General features: G+C 42.4%; 1 pseudogene; it reads left to right on the plus strand.

Moving 5' to 3' along the window:
* LOC135202355 (adipocyte plasma membrane-associated protein Hemomucin-like) overlaps positions 1-21,813 on the plus strand; it is a 171,263-nt pseudogene that overhangs the window by 109,902 nt on the left and 39,548 nt on the right.

Raw genomic sequence — 21,813 nt, forward strand, 5'->3', positions numbered from 1 at the left:
ACCCTTGGGACAATCTGGACGTGTACGCATTTCCTCCATTTTGTCTAATCCGTCAGGTTTTGAACAGGGTAATGTGGTCTCAGAACCTCAAAATGACTCTGGTAGCTCCTTTATGGCCAAAGGCAGAATGATTTCTGGACCTGCTGGAACTCCTAATAGACGTGCCGAGAGAGTTACCACCATGGAGCAACCTACTGTGTCAGCCGCACATGGAGAGGTACCACCAGTCGGTGAAGTCCCTATCGCTTCACGGGTGGAGACTGTCAAGTATCTCCTCCGAGCGAGAGGGTTTTCGCAAAAAGCAGCAACTCAGATGGCAGAAAATATCAGGAAGTCATCTGCGGCAGTATACCAAGGAAAGTGGTCGGCATACTGTGATTGGTGTCGTAGAGGGAACTTGTCTCCACTCGGTAGCACTATTCAGCAGTTAGCAGACTTTCTGGTATATCTCAGGACAGAAAGGCATATGTCTGTATCTGCAGTGAAGGGGTACAGGGCTGCTCTAGCCTTAGTCTTACGAATGAAAGGTGTGGACATTTTGTCTTCATGGGAGTTGGCCATGCTGATGAAGAGCTTTGAACAGTCATGTCCGCTAAAGGAACTAAAAGCCCCAGATTGGGATCTGACCATAGTACTGAGTAGTCTGACAAAACCCCCCTACAAACCACTAAGGCAGTCCACAGATAGGAGCCTGACCCTGAAGACAGTCTTCTTATTGGCCCTAGCTTCAACCAAAAGGGTGGGGGAGCTACATGGCCTGTCATATATCATAAAGCACTCGAGAGGTTGGAAGTCAATGGTATTCGAGTTTGTTCCAGAATTCGTGGCCAAGACTCAAAACCCAGCAATAACGGATGGCATCGACTCCTTTTCCATACCTTCCTTGGTGACTTTGTAGACAATGACAAAGATGAGATGCTTCTGTGCCCCGTCAGGGTAATAGAGTACTTAAGAAGGACAAGGCACCTCAGGCCAGGGTGCCGGAGGTTGTTCGTAAGTACAGGACGGAACAAGAAGGAAGTGTCCAGGAATACAATATCGTTTTGGCTAAGGGAGACAATCAGTAATGCCTACATGACAGAAGACAGGGGGTCAAATAGCCAGGAGAGGGCTAGAGCTCATGACATCAGAGGCTCAAGTGCTTCTTTGGCATTTAAGAAGAATATGTCTGTGGAGAGAATTCTGAAAGCTGGTGTTTGGAAACGCCAAACAACTTTCACTTCATTTTATTTAGAAGATGTTGCCCATAGATCCTTGGACACTTTTTCCTTGGGTCCAGTGGTGGCGGCCCAACAAGTGATATAGCTCATCCAGTACCCCGGGTCAGTTTGTGTCTAGTCTAAGATGAAGGCATGAAAGTAGAATGAATGGGATGACTGGTCTTTTTTCTTTACTACTTTCTTTCTACTCCTTTACCTACGGGCAGTATGAAGGAGAGTACCATCATATGCTGGAACGGACTAGATGCAGGTGAGGTGGTCAGCCATACTGTAAAGTTATCTTAGGGTATAGTATACTTTTCAGTAGCAACACACTCCTCTCGGTAATAGGGAAGAGAGGGGTGATCCAGATGGAAGGGACAAGAGTGGTTTATGAGAAGGGAAGGTTCTCTGTTCTCCCATAATGTGTAAACCATAGAATGGTATCAGCACCCAGTGAGGGAAACCAATAGATTCGTTTATATCTTTGGTTCTAGGTTCATTGTCCATTCTCTTGGAATTTCCCTAATATTCGGAAATGGATAAAGGTGGCAAACTCCCAGTCAGTTATAGAGACTTACCTCCCCCCAATAAGTAAGTTTATCCTAATGTTAAGACCGAAGGTTTGTTCCGTATATGAACAAATGACAAATTTGTAACTAATTTGTATTTTTCATAACTAACAAACCTGAGGTGTTAACAGGTAAAGGCCCACCTCGAACCACCCCTCTAGCAGTCTAAACTGGGTTAGAAATATAACTGGTGGGTCACAGGAAGCCAAGGGCATTCTGGGTATACATGCCCTGTGACCTGGTATAGATGCCAATAGTCCCTGGATCTCACAAGTTTAATTTTAATTCTACCGGTTTCCAGCTTGGAGCTAGTAAATCCTAATGTTAAGACCTCAGGTTTGTTAGTTATGAAAAATACAAATTAGTTACAAATTTGTCATTTTTATGTCAAGTGCCTTTATTTTTTTTTATAGAGAAATACATGTCATATATACTGTGCATCATAAATTTTTACAATAATTGCTGATGAGATTATGGAAAAGAGCTAATATTTAAATAACAATTTAAGCAGCCTCTTTCCACTTTAACCAGGATTTTTTGGATGTTACTTATAGTCTTGTAAGTTTCACTCTGTAATACATACACTTTGTCTCTTCACCAATAGCAATGCTACGATTAAAATTTCTTGCCACTGAGCAGTCCAGTACATGTTAAAGGTTTTCTAGTTGTATTTTTACATGCTCTACAATCTTAATTTTCACTTTTTGTACAGGAAAAAAGGAGAGTCTTTTTGACATAACACAGGAAATTGATGGTGCTGTTCCCAAGATCCCAGATGATCTCGACATTGATGAAGATGGGAATATATATTGGTCTGATGCTTCCAGTGTTGTTGATTTGTCTGATGGATTAGTTGAAATGCTCAGTGAGCCATCTGGAAGGTAAATACCGAATGACACCAATGATCAGTGTGTCAGTTGATATATTTGTAGAGTAGTACTTTTTAGCAAGGCAACCTTGTAGGTGTATATAAAAGTCTATTAATACCTGATAGCACTGTGATTCAAAGCTGGGTGCAGTATTCTGTACATGAAATTCCCTTTCAGTAACTATCACTTTCAAAATCAGAGCAATAGTTTTTAATTAGGTAACATACCCAGTAATTACATAGCTATAAGTTCCACTTATGTATACAGCAGCTTGAATTAAAAATTTCATGGATAACGCTTCAATTTATCGTGTATGCGACCAATGCCGCCCTCTTTGGAGAAAAGGAATGACTGTGAGCAGCAAGCTCAGTTTGTTCCAGTGATGGCAGTTGCTTGTTTATTATTTTCCGGTTATTTAGCTGGATTTGAGTGGTGTGCATTTCCACTGGAACGCATGTTTAGTAACCTTCAATGGAATCTCAGGATGAGTTTTTACTTGTTTTATTATCGAGTTGATTCATCAACTAGTCTTTGGTTACACTTGCGAGCCGATGATTCGGCTGTAAAAGTAATTCTCATTGTTATGTTTTTCCTTTAGGCTAAAAATTGCATTATTTTTGTTTACCATGCCTCATTTGGTTTACAGTTTGGACTTAGTATTAAGTTCTCTAATGATGTTTTATTCATAGTATAAGCACTCGCAAGCTTTTTTTTGTCTTAAAATAATTTTTGAATTTTTTTTCATTCTTTTAGGCTAAAAGCTAGGCAACTTTTGCCTAGTTTATGCTTAAACTAGTTGCGAGTTGTTGGTATATTGTTGCCCTAAAAGTAAATCTTATATCTTACGTTAGGCTAAGATTTTACATCAGTGTTGTTTACAGGGCATAGACAATTCACTAGAAGTCGTTAGGCAATTGCTTTAAAGTAATTCTTGGATATTAGTCATTTATACTGTGTGAGCCACAAATAAAGTTTTTTAGGTGAGCAGTTTGCCTTCATATAAGTAAAGCTAAGGAAGTCAGTAACCTTTAGGCCAAAATTTCACATTGATGATGTTTACAGGGCATAGGCTACTTGTATATTCTTTAATTAATATTTGCTTTAAAAGTAATTTTTTAATGTTTCGTCATTCCTTTGAGCCAAAGTTTTACATTTTTTGGTTTGTTACCGAACCTGGTCTTGCTAACCGTTGGTAACCGGTTATACTTTAAAAGGTAAATTTCCCTTTACAGAGAATTAAAGTGTAAGGGCAGAAAGTAGTAGGAGAGAATGGTGCTTATGGAAGATGAGTTATCATTGGCCAAGAATTGGTCTCGGTAATTGCTTCAGGATAGTACTGCGGCGGAGATTGTGAACGCTCCTCTCTTCCAGAAACCAGAAGTGCTCACTTCAGATGATGCCAGCTTGTTCTACGAGTGCTCGATGGTGCACACTGGTGCCATCACGTGGTGTCGCCTTGACCACACTCAGTGTGGGTAAATGACTAAATGTCAGTGTTGCCAATGCAGTTGCATCCACATCGTTTACCTCCATAATGGTCAAAGTTGACTATCAGTAGGAGATGGTTATTTGTTTTGTCTGGACAAATTTTTTATATATCCTTGAACTTTTATTTAAGAATTAATTTTCAAAAATTGTACATATTCTATTTGACCATGTTATCAGACTAAAAACCACTTGACGGCAACACTGGCACTATCCTCCATCGGCCACCAACTCGTGTTCTGAGCAACAAGGCGCTAGGAGGAGTGAGCGCCAAAAGCACCCATGAACACCAGTGTCAATCAGTGCCCATAGCGCCCTGGACCGTCCATGAGTGGCCAGGACTGTCCAGAAACCCCAGGACCATCCATAAGCTCCCAGGAGTGTCCATAAATGCTCAAAAGCATCCAAGCTAGGAAGGTATCAGGTCTCCTGGAATCTGGATGTATGTCCATGTTCATTGCTTGTTCCCCTGTTTTCCTCTTCTTGATCTCCTTACTCGTAAGACACCATTACGAGTATCCTCTGAGTTCGGGCTAGATGACTAGTGAGATCCAGCCTTTTCTTTAGCTTTCTGGCACAATGTGTTCCTTACTTTATTTCTGCATTGTCCTAATGGAAGTATAACCGTCCTCTGCATTTCACTTTCCTAAGGAGTGAAACCAGAACTCCTAGCTCTCCTGGCATCCAACTTGCCTAGAGCCAGTTAAAAGTCTGGCTCCCAGAGTTAGGGCTTTACAGTGCCTCAAACATCTAGCTGGTCTGATGTCCAGTTCGCCAGGTGACAGCTACAAGCTGTCGTAAGTTACTGTCTGACACCAGCTTTAGACCCTTGACCTCGTTTGGTGTCCAGCTCACCTAGCGCCCTATTCATTTGGCGCCAGTTACAGCCCGACACCATCTCTTGCACTGAGCTTCCGCCAGCTCCCACGAGTACTCACCAGTCCCAAGCTCATAGCTCAGCTGGTGTACAGTGCTTCTGGCACCAGCTACAGGCTGACACCAGATTGTTCTCTGAGCATCCAAATACTCTCTCTGTGGGAGAATAGGGAGGTTCCTGTCCATTCGGAGTTTTCAGAGGATCATCGTTTGCATATACTAGCAGTATGGTAATATCTGTTTCATCCACTGACAAGAACGTATTACAGAGGTCCCCCCGTATTCACGGGGGATGCGTACCAGACCCCCCTGTTAATAGTTGGAATCCCTCTAAAAATGTTTAAAACCTCCTATTTTGTTAGTTTAAACTCAAGAAAAATCCACTAGAAATATTTATACCTTTTTTTTTTAATAGTTTTATTAAAAAAGTGCATTTTATGATGAAATTGATAAAAAAAACCCAGGAATTTGTGGATATTTTTCATAGAAAATACCGAGAATAGGCGAATAATGCATGGAAATTTCCTGAAAGAAATCTGTGCATGTGTGAGTCCGCTAATCCGGAGAATGCGAATACGGGGTATCCACTGTACACTTATGGACTTTTACCCTGAGGCACACTCAGATTTAGATGAGCAGGTTGCCTTCATATAAGTAAAGCTAAGGAAGTCAGTAACCTCTACCCCTTTAGCTTACATATATGTACTGGCAGTCCCTGGTTATTGACGGGGCTTCCATTCTCGGAGGGGTGCTGATAAGCGAAAACCGCCATTAACTGAAACTCAGCAATTTATGGCGCTTATGACGCCAAGTTTCGGTTAATTGCACGTCTGTTAGGTAAGTTATGACCTCGTAATAACTCTATTATCAGTACTTCATGGTGCCGATAACCGAAACTTGTCCTATTATCGCGCCATAAATTGCTGATATGCCGATTTTATGGCGCTAGACAATTGCCATACAACTGGATTACCATTAACCAAGTCCACCGATAACCAAGGACTGCCTGTATTTTATGCCTTGAATGTCCATTCTGCATTCGAACTACTGGGAATGTAATCGTTCGTCATTTCTCAATAATTTTATCGAAGCTAAAATTGTGTTTAGACCATTTGTAGTGATGGGCATGGTATAGATGAAGGAAGCATAGGATTTTTTCCTATTATCTCTTCATCATGTAATAAGATGTTGAGTCTTGCAGAGCCAGGGGGTGCAATGCACCTGAAGCACCCACCACTTTCAGTGGATGGGTTGTGGTTTTATCTCAGTGTAGGTGACAATATTTTATGGTGGTTTTATTTGGTGCTGCACCCAGGGGAAGGGTGGGCACCTATCATGCTTTACTAGCCATTGGAGTTCTTCTTTTGCTGCAAAAGTCCCACTAAGTAGAAGGCAACTCTGGCTATACCACCATGCCTCTATAGGTTAAGATGAGCACCAACCAGAGGAAGTATCCCAGTAGCTCTCTTACCTGATAGGGAAACAACAAGCATTATATTCAGTGCTAGCAGCATTTCTTTTTCAATTTATTACATAATTTTTTAATTAGTATATGTCCGTGTCTCCCACCTCCTGCGGTGTAGGGATCAGTTATGTAATTACTGGGTAAGTCACTTAATTAAAAATGACATTTTGTTCATGAAACTTACCTGTCAGATATATATATAGCTGTATTTTCTGAAGTCCGACAGAAATTCAAAAACTTCCGGCACACACAGTGGTCGGCCAGGTGGTTAGTACCCATTCCCGCCACTGGGAGGCGGTATCAGGAACCATTCCCATTTTCTATTCATAATTTTTCTGTCGCCGGTGCTGGAAACACCTGTTTTCAGTACCTCCGTCTTAGGATTTTGGAAACTTCATGGCCGCTAAATATCCTAATTGTCTTTTGATTTAAATACTTGGATTTGTGGCTAGGCATACGCTATCTTAAATTGTTTTGAATATGATTCATTTTTGTATATCTGAATCTAGTTAGGCTAGTTTCAGAGGGTGTTGTCTGCTAAGATAGGGTGTGGCTACCGAAAGCTTCGGTAGTTCCGCACTCGATATGCACGAGGGCTATGTGTTTCTTGCTTCTTTGTTGAGATTTGTCATGTAAGAAGTGTGAGACTTTGTCTAATTCCGTAAGGAAGACGTATGATTCGTATGTACGCAATTAATCAGTAAACAAAGTCAGGGTAGGCTAACCTACCTGTAGACTTTATTTTGCCTAACCCTGTAGTATGGCCTACGGGCTATAAATATGTCTCGTGAGGTAATGCCCTTTACGTTATAGATTCCATCTGTATCTTGGAATCTAAGGTGCTCGCTCTCCTATCATTGTGGTGAAGAGTGCTACTTCTGTAGTTGTTACTCCTAACCCTGTAATGTTGCCTTCGGGCCCTAAACAGTTTCTGTAGAGGGTATTGACCTTTCTCTGATACTCTATCGATTCGTAACTTAGAATCGAAAGTGCTGGCTTTGGAGAGCAAAAGTGAAGTGGCTAAGTGCAGTGACAGTGCCCCTTGTGTAGTGGAGGGTGCGTCAGATCGGCCTTATTTCGCTCTAGGCCGGGACCTCTGCTTGACTCCCAGGAACAGGGAGAGAGCATGTCGAAAGCCGAAGGAGGGTTACGAGGACTCCCACCGATCTGACGTGCCTTCGGCAGACCTGAAGTTACTCCCAGGCTGCCAAAGTGCGTGCACGAATCCTGAAGGATTGCTTCTCGTCCTCCGAAGCGTCCTCCCTGCGCAGGGTTTGGAGCTTTCGGAAGGACTCGCGCCCTCTAAATAGAAGCTTTATAGAAGAGGACGTTTCACGTCCTCTCTCTCTCTCTCGTCATGCGTTGCAGTGAGAAGTAAGAAGGCGAACGTCGCCTGAACTCGTGTACGTCTTTCCACCGAGAAAAGGGAAAGCAAGTCATATTAACAGGACGCTTTTGAGCGCGGACGTCCTAGCTTTGTTGCTGTGAGAATAAGAAGGCGTTCCCTCGCCCCGCGTATTCTCACACGATCAACCCTTCACCTGAGACTGCTTCGTGCAGTCGGTTTTCTCTCCGAGATGTCTAATGCTCTTCCCTGAAGGCAGTTTCGCTTGCATTGACGCCTGTCAGGAGCGTGACGCTTTTCTGCACGTTTTTTTTTTTTTTTTGACGCTCGGCTTAGACAGGACGTTCGGATGGACGCCAGGCGCGCGCGGGTGCACGCCAAGCGCGCACCAGTAGACGCCGAGGCCGAGCGCACGCCAGTGGATACCGAGCGCGAGCGGCGCGCGCCAGTGGACGCCGAGAGTGCTCGCTGCTCGCCAGTGGACGCCGAGCGTGCTCGCTGCTAGCCAGTGGATGCCGAGCGCGCGCGCCAGCGCACGCCAGGTGTGTCGCCTGGCTGAACGTTTCTGTTGAAGTCTTCAAGCTGATTTGGGCCTAAAGATTTTTTACCTAACTTCGGTGATCCCTTCTACATCGCCTGCGAAGAATGTGAAGTAAGCAGTGCTTCGGAGGAAGCTTAAAGTGAAAAGGCAACTTCGTTTTCGAAACCCAGCAAGACCACGGGTTTCGTGAATTATAGAGGTCTCTGTCAGTAATATTGCTTTTCGTAAAGTCCAGGATTGGATGGAGTTATGGAAAGCTCAAGGAAAGATCTCTTTTGCTCTACCGCAGTCAAGACTTTTGCGGTAAGGCAGCTATGGGTTATGTAAAAGCTCGACGTCCTGCACGTCAGGACTCTCGGCAACGTTCAGTAGGATTCTTGCAAAGGCACTCATCAAAAGGACGCTCTTCAGGAAAAGTGCAAGACAGGACTTCCTTTGCCATACTGCCAATAAATTTTGATACGGGAGAGGAAGCTGGTTGGAGAGTTTCTTCCTCTTCCCAGGATAATTTTGCAAGCTTTTTAGCCCATCTGAAAGGGCTTTTCAGATGATAGATTTTGTTAGTTCCTAGTCGGGACTACGCTGCTGAATTGAACATCGTCGTTCTACCTGTTGTAAGCCGTCTCTTAACAGGATTCTTGCCCCTTCCTCGTTTGAGACGGAATCGAAAATAAAATGCTCGACTTCCTGGATTACGTTTTGTCAATTCAGTGAATTTCCCCCATTGACAATATACTATCGTTTTGTCAAGTAAGTGGGTATCCCCTCATTGACAAAATATCTCTTTGTCCCGTAAATGGGTTAGTTCTCATTGACAAACTTCTCATTAACTTTATATTGCGTAAGCGGATAAGCTCTTATTGACAAGATTCGGAAGAGCTCTCATTCATCATTCGCAGACTCGTACAAGAAATAGACTTGTAGACTACGTCAATGAACGCTTATGTCCAATAACATAAGAAGCTTGAGCTGTCCGCTTCAATTCTCTTGAGTTTTGTTTATGAAACTTGCCTGTCAGATATGTATGTAGCTGTATTTCCGAATTCAGCTATAGTATATATGTCTGCCAGGTAAATATGAAAAAACTTTATTGCAATATAATATCATATTTTGCCTTGCGTTATTTTACTACTGGTTGGTTCAAGTCATATACGCTTGCTGTAGTTACCTCTTCGGATGGCAACCGAGAGGTCTATTATCTATTATTTTAAGGACATTTAATCGTTACTCCCTGCAGCCTTCCAGGAGTTTCCGATTTATCTTTTACCGTTGTATGGTAGTGTTATGACGACACAAACGCATCTATATATTTAGCGTTTTCTGTTTCGCTTAAATATACCAGCTTGAGAGTCTCTTTATGCTAAAAATTACGGACCTATTTCTTCGTAGAATAGGGTAGCTGGCAACCCAGGCATAAAGTTAAGAGACGACGATCGTAAGCTGCTGCTGTCACTGTCCTCTCCGCCAGTCCAAACGAGGCAGTACCAGCTCGTTCGCTGTCATGCGCTGTAGGTTACGTCTCTCTCTCCTGCGGGATTGACTGACTAACCGTATCTCTGTGCTGGCAGTTACGTCTCTCTCTCTCCTGCGGGATTGACTGACTAACTGTATCTCTGCCCTACAATCACGGACTTTAGCCTAAGATTGAGGGGATTTCTTACATGAATGAATAAACATTGCATTCGTTTTGCCTTACTATGTTCTCAGAGATATCTCTTACTCCTTTCGGTGCTCGTTACCGCACGGTATAGGACTACGAGTCTACCGCAACATTTCACTATTATATGCTCTCCTGCTTAGGCAAAGCGCAGCCTTTTTAGGGAAGTAAACATACTGTGTGAGGGAATGGATGAGCTTGCTGGGGGACCATTTCCTTCCTAAAGAAGTTTGTTTCCCTGAATAGACTGCAATTCAGACCTCTACAGTTTTTACCTACCGGGAAACTGAAATTTTATTAAAGATCTAGGAATGATTCTGAACATCTCTCGGTGCGTTAAGTATCACTTGAGGTGATAGAAAGAAGGTGCCGGACATCTGGAGAGGGTTTCAGATGTCCTGGATCATAATCTGAAAGAAGTGGAAGCAATTCTGTCGTCCCTCCAGTCCTGGAAACGAGTTTTTGGAACCAGTGGTCCATATCAACTCTGATCTTCCACAGCTCTCTCATATCTTAGGAAGTATCTTCTCTCGGTCCCTGTTCGGGTTTACGAGAAAGAGCCTATTATAACAACAGGCGTAGAATGTAACGATCCTCTAGAGGTTCGTTACAGGATTGCAAAAGTCCGTACGAATCGTCTCGATCGACGGCAGCAACTACTGACTTTCGAGTGGAATCTTTCTTTAGAAGTATGTTGAGAGTTATGGAGACTTTAGGGACGTCCTTTCATAGTACATCTCTTCGCTATGATATTGAACAGGGATGGATGTTTAGTCTCTTTTCCCCTTTTTCAAACACTTAGGAAATGTAATAAGATGATTTATACCATCACAGGGAGCGACAATGATGCTAATCGCCCCATGTTGGCCTTCAAGATCCTAGATTCACAGAGATCACGTCCTTCCAAGGACCTTTTCCGAGAGAGTCGGTCTACTTTAACACGAAAGGTACCTATAACCTCTCCGCTCTGAGTCTGAACTACGTTCAGACTATCGAGATGTTGACAGCATAAGATTGCCGTCTTCCCTTTCCGTGTTTGAAGAATGGGATAAGCTGGCAGTCACAACTATTAAAGAATACGCAAATATGTTGTTGACGGCCTTTGGGCTCAGAGATTTGCTTCTGTCAAACAACAAAGCCCTTCACGATCTTTGAGTTCTGTGGAATCTCGAAACTCGCTCACCATCTACTTTTTGTCTCACCTGTTTTCTCGGAGTCAGACACTCGTGCGAGATCAGGAGACACATAGTAGCCCTGAGTTTCTTGTTGATGAAGTCGGTTGCGTTTACACACCCCCGATGATCGTTTAACATGAGACCAGGTTGGACTGTCAGGCATTCGTCCTTAGGGACTGAATCGCCTTTTTGCTCCTCGCTCCTTTCTCCTGGCACCAGAAGCTCGAGTCAGGAGTGGCTCAGGAGTTGATTCGCTAACGACGTTGGGTTGCGTTCATACCCCAAGGTTTGCTTAGCTTGAATCGCCCAGGCAGTCCAGACACTCATCCTTCAGCGAAGAATAGTGTCCTTATGGTCTTCAGGGTACAGCCTTGCTGTCCTTGATTCGTCTGACTGTTCAACTGGTTGGTCACCTGACTTTAGTACAGACTGACTGACTGTGCATGTCCAGATCGAAGCTTTCAATATGGAACTTAGACATAGTCTGAAGTTCTTGATGTCAAAGCATTCGAAACATCCTCTACCTGTTAACTTCTTGCACGTGATCAGGAAGGCCTTTTTCTAACCACCCTAGATACGACAAAGAGGGTTAGTGAGGTTTTCAGCCATCGTCAGAAGTTTTGGCATTAGAGAACACAAGGCGGTGCGTTCTCTAAGCCTTCCGTTGTGGCCTAAGAATGGAAACCCGTCTTGTTCTTGGGCCAGGAGCTTGGAATCAAGGATGGCACAAGTTATTGGGCAGGAGCCAGAGAGAGTCCTGTGCCCTGTCAGGTCTCTCAAGTTTTATCTACATAAAACTCAAGAAAGTCGAAGTCGTACGGACAATCTGCAGTGTTCCGAAAAAGACCAGACTTGCCCATATCGAAGAACACCCTGGCTTTATTGTTAAGGAGTTCTTTCAAAAAAGCTCCTTCATTGTGTTGGCACAAAGATTTGAAATCTTTTGATTTGAATGCTCACGAGGTGAGGGCGCGGCCTCGGAAGCATTTCAACAGAGCATGGCACTCAGCAACATCCTGAGTACCATGTTTTAGCGAAGCAACTCTGTGTTCAATTCACACTCCCTGCGAGATGTGAAGATGGCATATGAGATCTGCTGCTCGCTAGGGCCATACGTGTCTGCAGACACAATCTTGGGGGCAAGTAGTACCACTCATCCTATCCTGTAGAAAATGGTTAGGAAGAGCTCTTAATTTAGTAGTTGAGTCGCCGACAACGGTGACTTCTTAACTCTTAAGCCTTAGTTAACACACCTTAACTTTGGCTAGGTTGGTCAGGTGGTGATATATATATATATATATTTATTTTACTTCTTAGTCCTCATGGTATGGTCAATATGGTCTAGTCACGTCGTGGTCTCGCCCCTGTTGACAGATCATCTGGAGTGCACCAGCTATATAGGTCTCTACCTCGCTGGCAACTCTAGTAGCACAAGCAGACTTACGTGGCAATAACCACGAAGCCAGCAATGCTAACAGGTGGAACCAAGATGTAAATCATCTGCATGCATTTGTTTCCCAAAATCCTTCTATTCTGTCCCTTCCCACCTCCAACGGTGGGATTCAGCTATATATATATCTGACAGGTAAGTTTCATGAACAAAATGATATTGTTATGATACAATAAAGTTTGTTCATACTTACCTGGCAGATATATATAATTAAGTACCCACCCACCTCCCCTCAGGGGACAGTGGAAATAAAAATTATGAATAGAAAATGGGAATGGTTCCTGATACCCGCCTCCCAGTGGCGGGAATGGGTATTAACCACCTGGCCGACCACTGTGTGTGCCGGAAGTTTTTGAATTTCTGTCGGACTTCAGAAAATACAGCTATATATATATCTGCCAGGTAAGTATGAACAAACTTTATTGTATCATAACAATATCATTTTATAATAAAGTTTTAACTATACTTACCCTGTAATTACATGATCAGAGCCCTCCCTCCTCCACTCTGATTGACATATGACTTTAACAAACTGAGCTTGCTGCTCACAGTTCTTCCTATTCTCTTGCTAGTTGCTAGTAGGCAGAACTGGTCGCCTACACAATAGTTTGAAGTGTTATCTGCGGAATTTTGAATTCAAGCTGGTGTACAAGTGGAACTTATAGCTGTGTAATTAAGGGGTAAGTATAATTAAAACTCTGTTTTATTATAAAATGTAATTTTTTTCACGTAAACTTGGAGGCTATGCTATCCTCATTTTTTCATCTTAGTTATAAAATTATTAACCCTTTAACGCCGATTGGACGTATTAACCTCTTCATTACCGAAAGTTTGTTTGGATGTACGCAGGTACCAGCATTCAAGTCTAATACACTGCGCCGGGTGCTTGAAGGTGGTACGCAAAGTATACCACCAAAACTCCTCTTTTCAGATAGGGACTTCCAATCATTCTGTAATTTCGGTTTGAAGAGTTTGGAGCAAAATAAACAGTATGACACGATGCCAGACATATGATGAACCCAAAAAAATATTACTGCTTATTTATCTACATTCAGACTTTTGGATTTATACTGTGTATAGTTTATACATGCACTCGTGCACACACGTACACATATATATAGTCTCTCAATTATAGATTAAAAAAAAGAAATTGTATATAGAAACTTGAAAACACATATTTTACATGGCAACGCGCTCTCCTGTTTCCATGAGGCCAGACGCGTAGTTGACGCGCACGAGTCATTCTGGCTTCCAATGTCGTTAGGTATATGCATCACCTAGTAAAACTCGAGGCTGTCTTCAATGATGGGTGGATCACCATCACCCTTTTTGTTCAGCCTGCTGGCTTGCGTTATTGGCAGTGGTTTGTGGAGAGGTGGAATAATTTCCACTGTGAGTGCTACAACCCTGTTTGTAGGTGCAGGCACTCATCAGAGTGCAACTGCATGAATCTCCTCTGGCGATGTCAGCTGGCGTAACTTTTTTCTAAAGTATTTCTAAAATCTAATGCTACCCAACACTGTCTTTTTACATTTGCCTTCTTCAAAAATCTTTCCACCATTCCCCTAATCCAAAATACCTTACTACCTTAGACTATCCACTCCTCTTTATATTTAAAAAAAGAAAAAGAAAAAAAAAAAACGGAAAAAGAAAGGACTCATGCCCAATTTTTTGTTAGATATAGGCCTAGTCTAAAAACTGCATACACACGCAGAGACTCATATGTTTATATATGTATATGTGTGAATTTCTATGGAATGACTATGTCACACTCACTCAAGTTTATAGTAGTGTGTAGGTGACAGATGAACTGCGTCTCAACAAAAAATCACAAAACCAAACAAGCGTAAACATGTAATAACTTCTACCCAAGTATAAAACCAGTTGCATCATCATTTACTGTATTTATTTATTTATTCACTTATTTCTTCTCACACTAAAAGTATCAGCGACACATCTCAGAAATTATTTCATCACTTTGACATAATTTTTGCACCATTTTATATTAGCCGTTACATGGAGTATTATATATGAAAATGTGCGCAATTTCATGTAGAATACAACAAAAAATAACTCATGGTTGTAGCTTTTATCAGTTTTGAAATATTTTCATATAAATAACTAAGTGCCAAAATTTCAACCTTCGGTCAACTTTGGCTCTACTGAAATGGTCGAAAAATGCAATTGTAAGCTAAAACTCTTATATTCTAGTAATATTCAATCATTTACCTTAATTTTGCAACAAATTGGAAGTCTCTAGCAAAATATTTCGATTTATGGTGAATTTATGAAAAAAACTTTCATAACTCTTCCGAAAAAATCATAAATTTTGTTCATGAAACTTACCTGACAGATATATATATAGCTGTATTCTCCGAAGTCCGACAGAATTTCAAAATTCGCGGCACACGCAGTGGGCGGCCAGGTGGTAGTACCCATTCCCGCCGCTGGGAGGCGGATATCAGGAACTATTCCCATTTTCTATTCATATTTTTTTCTGTCGCCGGTCGGTAAACAACTGTTTACAGACCTCCGCCTAGGATTTTGAAACTTCATTAGCCGCTTAAGTATCCTAATTATTCTTTCGATTATTGACTTGGATTTGTGGCTAGGCATACGCTATCGTAAATTTTTCATTGCATTTGATGTCTGAAGCTAGTTAGCCTAGTTTCAGACTTTGTTGTCTGCTTGGGGTAAGGTGAAGCTACCGGAACTTTCGGTAGACACTCGCTTAGTATATATGGCGTTTACATGTTTTCTTTGCATAAGTTCAATGTAATTAGTGTAATGTGTGACTGATTACGGAAGAAGTAGGATTCATGTACGCATTTTAGAGCGTGTTAGAATCAGGAGTTTTCCTCCACAGTAAACAGAAGTTAGAAATAATGAACCTTCTAACCTCCTGTAGATTTTATTTTGCCTAACCCTGTGGTATGGCTTACGGGCCTAGAAGAAGTGTCTGCTAGAGGATTACATCAAGTAATCTTAGACTAAAGTGCTCGCTCTCCAATCAGTGTAGTGCCCCTTGTGTTGTGGAGGGGGCGTCAGATCGGCCCCATAATGCCTCTAGGCCTGGACCTCTGTCGGACTCCCAGGACTCAGGGGGGAGAGGGCATGTCGAAAGCCGCAAGAGGGTTACGGGGGCTCCCCACCGATCTGGCGTCCCTTCGGCAGAACCTGTTGACGCTTCCCAGGCTGCTAAAGATCGTGCACGCGCACGAATCTTGAAGGATTGCTTCTCGTCCTCCGAGGCGTCCTCCCCCCCCGCAAGCAAGGGTTGGAGCTCTCGGAAGGGACTCGCGCCCTCTAAGAAGCTTTAGAGAAGAGGACGCTTCACGTCCTCTCTCTCGTTAGGAGGGAACGTCAGATCGGCCCCATAACGCCTCTAGGCCTAGACCTCTGTCGGACTCCCAGAAAACCAGGGAGAGGGCATGTCAAAAGCCGAAGGAGGGTTACGGGTTTTTCATGCTGATCTGGCTTCCTTTCGGCAGGTCCTGTTGTCGCTTCCCAGGCTGCCGAAGATCGAGCATGTGCACGAATCTTGAAGGATTGTTTCTCGTCCTCCGAGGCATCCTCCCCACACAGGGGTTGGGGCTCTCGGAAGGACTCGCGCCCCCTAAAGAAGCTTTAGAGAAGAGGACGCTTCACGTCCTCTCTCTCGTCACGAGAGGATGAAGAGTAAAGAGACCACATTTACCCTTTTCGAAGAATGCACTGGCTCTTTTCCTAAGGGACATATTAAGGAGGCTCATTCATCTTGCCAGAAGAGTGATTTGAGCCTCCTGCGAGTGAACGCTCATTTATACATCATGTATACATTATTAAGGAGGCTCATTCATCTTGCCAGAAGAGTGATTTGAGCCTCCTGCGAGTGAACGCTCATTTATACATTATTAAGGAGGCTCATTCATCTTGCCAGAAGAGTGATTTGAGCCTCCTGCGAGTGAACGCTCATGAAGTTAGAGCTGTTTCAACCTCGCTAGCATTCCAAAAGAATTTGGTAATCAAGGACATTCTTGATTCCACCTTTTGGAGGAGCAACTCAGTTTTCGTCTCCTCTCCTCATGGCGCTCCGTATACGTTATGTAACGTTTGCTTTACTTCGAAAAAGCAAGCTGATAAGTTTGACGTCCGGCAAGCTGCTTTGCACAGTCAAACAACTTATGTCTCTGGTTCTGCATAAGAAGGGCAATTTAGACGTGAGCTAGCTTTTGGAGGTGCTCGACGTCCTATAAGTAGAGACATTCTCCAGGACGCTCGGCAAGCATGTTCTTTTGCATTACTAAGGCGGCCACTGTCTTTGTAAAAAGGTATGAAGGTCTTTAAGGCCCGTCTTGAAGACGAAAAGCCATACGTCTTCCTTTAGTGTTCACACACTTCAGGAGCAGCGTGCGGCTCTCCATGGAGACTCGCATGAGGACGTCCCTTGAAAATATTCAACGTCATACGCAAAACGCGGTTCGTCATAACATTGAGATGTTGGCAAGGTCGCTCGCCAGGACGCCTCTTGGCGGGACTTGCATGCATCAGGGCGCTCAACGAGTTCCTCTCTGAAACGTCGTTCAGAAGACTTGGTGTTCTCTGCTCAGACACGCTCTTAGCTACGCAGGACGTTTTTTGAGGACGCTTTCCAGGACGCTTTTGGGGACGCTCGGCAGGACGCTTATGAAGACGCTTTTGTGCACATTCGCCAGGACGCTTCGGTGGAAGCTCGGCAGGACGCTTTGCAAGAGAAAAGACTTGTAGAAGGCGTTTTATTTGCTGTTCAGGACGTTTCTTAGGACGCTTGACGCTTTATAAACGCTCGTCAAGAGGAGGTTTTTTCAGGACTCTCCACAGGACATTCCTTTACAGAAAAAAAAGGTTTTTAAAAAGGATTCGGAGTTAGCGGAGAGACATACCCGAATTTTTTCTTCGATCCCTCTTTTCCTCTTCATCGATTTCTCTGAGAATCGGGAAGATTATATACTCGGATTCCTGGGTGACTTTCGGTCATGTTAAAGGGTTTTCCCCTATTAGCAAAGTGCTAATAGTTTTGTCAAGTAAGGACGTTTTCCCCATTGTCAAGATACTAAACGTTTTGTCATTTAAGTGGGGGACCCCTCATAAATGGGGTAGTTCTCATTGGCATAGATTTAACGTTTTTATCGTTTAAGCGGATAAACTCATTAACAAATTTCGGAAGAGCTCTCATTCATTTTCAGAGGCTCATCCGGGGAGTAGGAAAAAGACTTGTAGACTAGATCCAGGAAGTCTTATGTCCAATATCATAAGAACATTGAACGGTCCTTTTCGATCCTCGGTTCTCTCTTGATGATCTCTATTCGAATATTACTCCCTTTTCTTGGCAAAGAGTCTTGGAAAAGAGTCAAGGAGTTCTTTTAAAAAGTCTCATTCATTAGAACGTGGACAGTCTTTTTCCTTTCTTTCTCTCTTCCTCGTCGAGGAAAGATGTAGTAGAGAATTCGATGTTCAAATTACTACAATACTTACGTAGTTTATCTTTGCGTCATTTTGCTAACGCATGGGTCAAGTCATATACGCATATCGTATTTACCTCTGCGGATAGAAGCCGAAAGAACTGTTGTTCTAATGTATTTATTTGACACTCCCTTCAACCTTCCAAGAGTTTTCGGAGTAAGAATAACTATTCAGGTATTGTTACGACAACACCAACTCAGATTCTGTATTTAGCGAATTTTGTTTCGTTTAAATATGCCTGCTTGAGAGTTTCCTTTTGCTCGATAATTTCATACCTATCCCTTCGTAAAAGGAGTAGCTGGCAACTCAGGCAGATAGTGCGAGACGATGAACAAGGCTGCTGTTACTGTGATCTACGCAGTACCGGCTAGCTCGGTGTCATGCGCGGTTGGTTGCGTCTCTCTGCCCTACAATCATGGATTTTAGCCTCGGGTTGAGGAAATTTCTAGTAATCATGAATGAACATGCCTTCCGTTTACTTAGAAATTTCAACAAGATATCTCTTATACTTGTTCGGTGCGGGTTTACCGCACGGTAACAGAATTCTGTACGAATCTACCGCGGCATAGCACTATAATAATGCTCTCCTGCTTATGCAAAGCGCAGCCTTATTTAGGGAAGGAAGCAGGCTGAGTGAGGGAATGGATGAGTTTGCTGGGGACCATTTCCTCGCTGGAGAAGCTTGTTTTCCCTGAATGAACAGCAATTCAGACCTCTACAATTTTTCCTCACGAAGAAATTGGAATAACATCAAAGATCTTGTAATAATTCTAATTTTTCTGTCAACGCCTTGAGGATCACCTCGGGTGATAGCGAGAGGGTGCCAGACATCCGAACAGAGGAACAGATGTTCTGGCACATTGTCTGAAAGAATTGGAAGCCAAATTGGTCGGCTCTCCAGTTCCTCGAAGGATGAGTTTGGATCGAGTGGCCCAAATCATCTCGGATAATTTCTCAGCTCTCTCATAGCTCAAGAAGAGAGAATTAGTTATGGGCTTGGGCACGGAACGTAACGATCCTCAAGAGGTTCGTTAAACTAGTGCACGTCCGTGCGGGTCTTCTCGATCGAAGGCAACAACTACTGACGTCTGAGTAATCCTCACTTAGAAGTATGTCGAAAGTGAGGAGAGACTGAGGGCGTCCTTTCGTTAAGTTTTTCGTAATATTGAAGACGAAGGAGCTTCCTCTTAAGTTGTTCCCTTATTCATGATCCTAGAGGATTAGCTTTAGTCGCCACATGTTGGCCTCTAAGAGGTTGGATTCACAGAGGTCAGGTAATTCAGAGAATTGTCCAAAGACCCTTCCCGAGAGAATCGGTGTAATCTAACATCGTCACTTAGTGAAGTATCTAATATCTCTCCTCTCGGAGTCTGAAGGCGTTCAGACTATCGAGAAGCGATAAGATCTTCAAGATTATGGCAGTCTCTTGGCCAAGGCAAAGCAGTGCTGCCTATTTTCAGTGTTCAATCGGTGCGGGCCGTTTCTGGAGATAGTGAAGGGAAATGACTGTTCCTCCAACTCGACCTCTGTGAATTTCTTTATGGTTCTATCTTTCCGTATGAAGTATGAGATAAGATAGAAGTCCTAACTATTGTAGAATATGCAAATATGTTGTTGACGGCCTCTAGGCTCAGAGATTCGGTTCTGTCAAACAACAAAGCTTCACGATCTTTGAGGTCTGGGGAGATCTTGAAATTCTCTGGATCGCAGGTTCCGGCATGGAACTTAGACGTAGTCTAAGTTTCTGATGCCAAAAGCATTTCAAACCTATCCTTTCTGCGAACTTAATACACGTGACCAGAAAGGCTAACATTCTAACCGCTCTAGCCACGGCAAAGAGGGTTAGTGACTTTTAGCCATCATCAGAGGTTTTAGCTTTAAAGGACATAATGCGGTCTGTCCTCTAAGCCTTCCGTTCTTGATAAGAACGAAAACCTGTCTAACCCTTGACCCGAAGGCTTGGAGACCAAGGGTATGGCACAAATTATTGGGCAAGGGCATTAGAGAGTCCTGTGCCCTGTCGGGTCTCTCAAGTTTTATCTTGATAAAACTATAGAAAGTCGAGGTCAACGGACAATCTGCGGTGTTCCGTAAAAGACCAGACTAGTTCATGTCCAAGAACACCCTGGCATTATAGTCAAGGAGTTCTTTTAAGAAGTCTCATTCGTTATGTTTGCATAAAGATTTGAGATTTTTTCTTAATATGAATGCTCAAGAGGTGAGGGCGCGGCCTCGGAAGCATTTCAACAGGGCATGACACTCAGTAACATCCTGAGTGCCACGCTTTAGCAAAGCAACTCTGTGTTCGCTTCACACTCCCGACGGGATGTGAAGACGACATTTGAGATCTGTAAGTCGCTAGGACCATACATATCCGTAGATATATTATTAGGGGCAGCAAAGTTGACCGAAGGTTGAAATTTTGGCTATTATCGTTTTTTATATGAAAATATCTCAAAACTGATAAAAGCTATAACCATGGGTTGTTTTTAGTTGTATTGTGCATGAAATTGCGCACATTTCCATATATAAAACTTTATATAACGGCTAATTTTAAAATGTTGCAAACATTACCACAATCGCAAGTATGATTTTTTTTTGGAAGAGTTACCGCGCGGACGTAAGGAAAAGTTTTTTCATAAATTCACCATAAATCGAAATATTGTGCTAGAGACTTCCAATTAGTTGCAAAATTAAGGTAAATGATTGAATATTACTAAAATATAAGAGTTTTAGCTTACAATTGTGTTTTTCGACCATTTCGGTAGAGTCAAAGTTGACCGAAGGTTGAAAGTTTGGCAATTATTGTTATTTATATGAAAATATCTCAGAACTGATAAAAGCTACAATCATGAGTATTTTATTGTTGTATTCGACATAAAAATGCCCACATTTTCATATATATAATACTTCATGTAACGGCTAATTTACAATGGTACAAAAATTATGTCAAAGTGACGAAATAATTTCCGAGATGTGTCACAGATACTTTTTAGTGCGGCAAGAAAGACATTCTCGCTTGCGCGCCTGCGTAACGATTGTAAACAAAACAACACCTTGATCCGTGAACTCCCAGCATCCCCCAAGGCGTGTGATTCAATAGTTTTAGGCTGGTAGGCCTATAAGTATTTTTCTGCGAATTTAAAAAAAAACTTTTGTAAGTCGATGTAAAATACGTCCAGTCGGCACACGGGAGACAAAAAATGTCGACGTAAAATACGTCCAGTTGGCGTAAGAGGGTTAATGATTACTTAATATGGCTGGGTTAGTTTAAATACTTGATCATAAATTAGTATTACAAATATTTTGCAAGGTGACCAGATTTGTTGTGCAAGCAGTAAAAATTAAATGAGTACAGTGCAATTTCATGTGTTAACTTATGTTGCATTTAATATTGAGAATGAAAATTATGTATTTTGTATGCTTGTATAAACTGCTTAATTAAAAATTTTAAGTTTTCTTCTCTATTTATCTGTATACTGTACTGTGAACATTTGTTTGTAGGGACAAGAATATTTTGATGTGCAGTTTCCTAGTTCTTTGCTAGGAATAGTAAATTTTAGAATGACTGTATGAGCTTTGTATACTTTTATTTGTAGCATGATTTACAATATTTCATGAATAATCCATACTTATAATTCTTTTTTGTTTTCTATTTTGGACAGATTAATTAAGTTTGACTCAAAAACAAAAACTAA

The sequence above is a fragment of the Macrobrachium nipponense genome, chromosome 30 (assembly GCF_015104395.2).
Source record: "Macrobrachium nipponense isolate FS-2020 chromosome 30, ASM1510439v2, whole genome shotgun sequence".
Lineage (NCBI taxonomy): Eukaryota > Metazoa > Arthropoda > Malacostraca > Decapoda > Palaemonidae > Macrobrachium > Macrobrachium nipponense.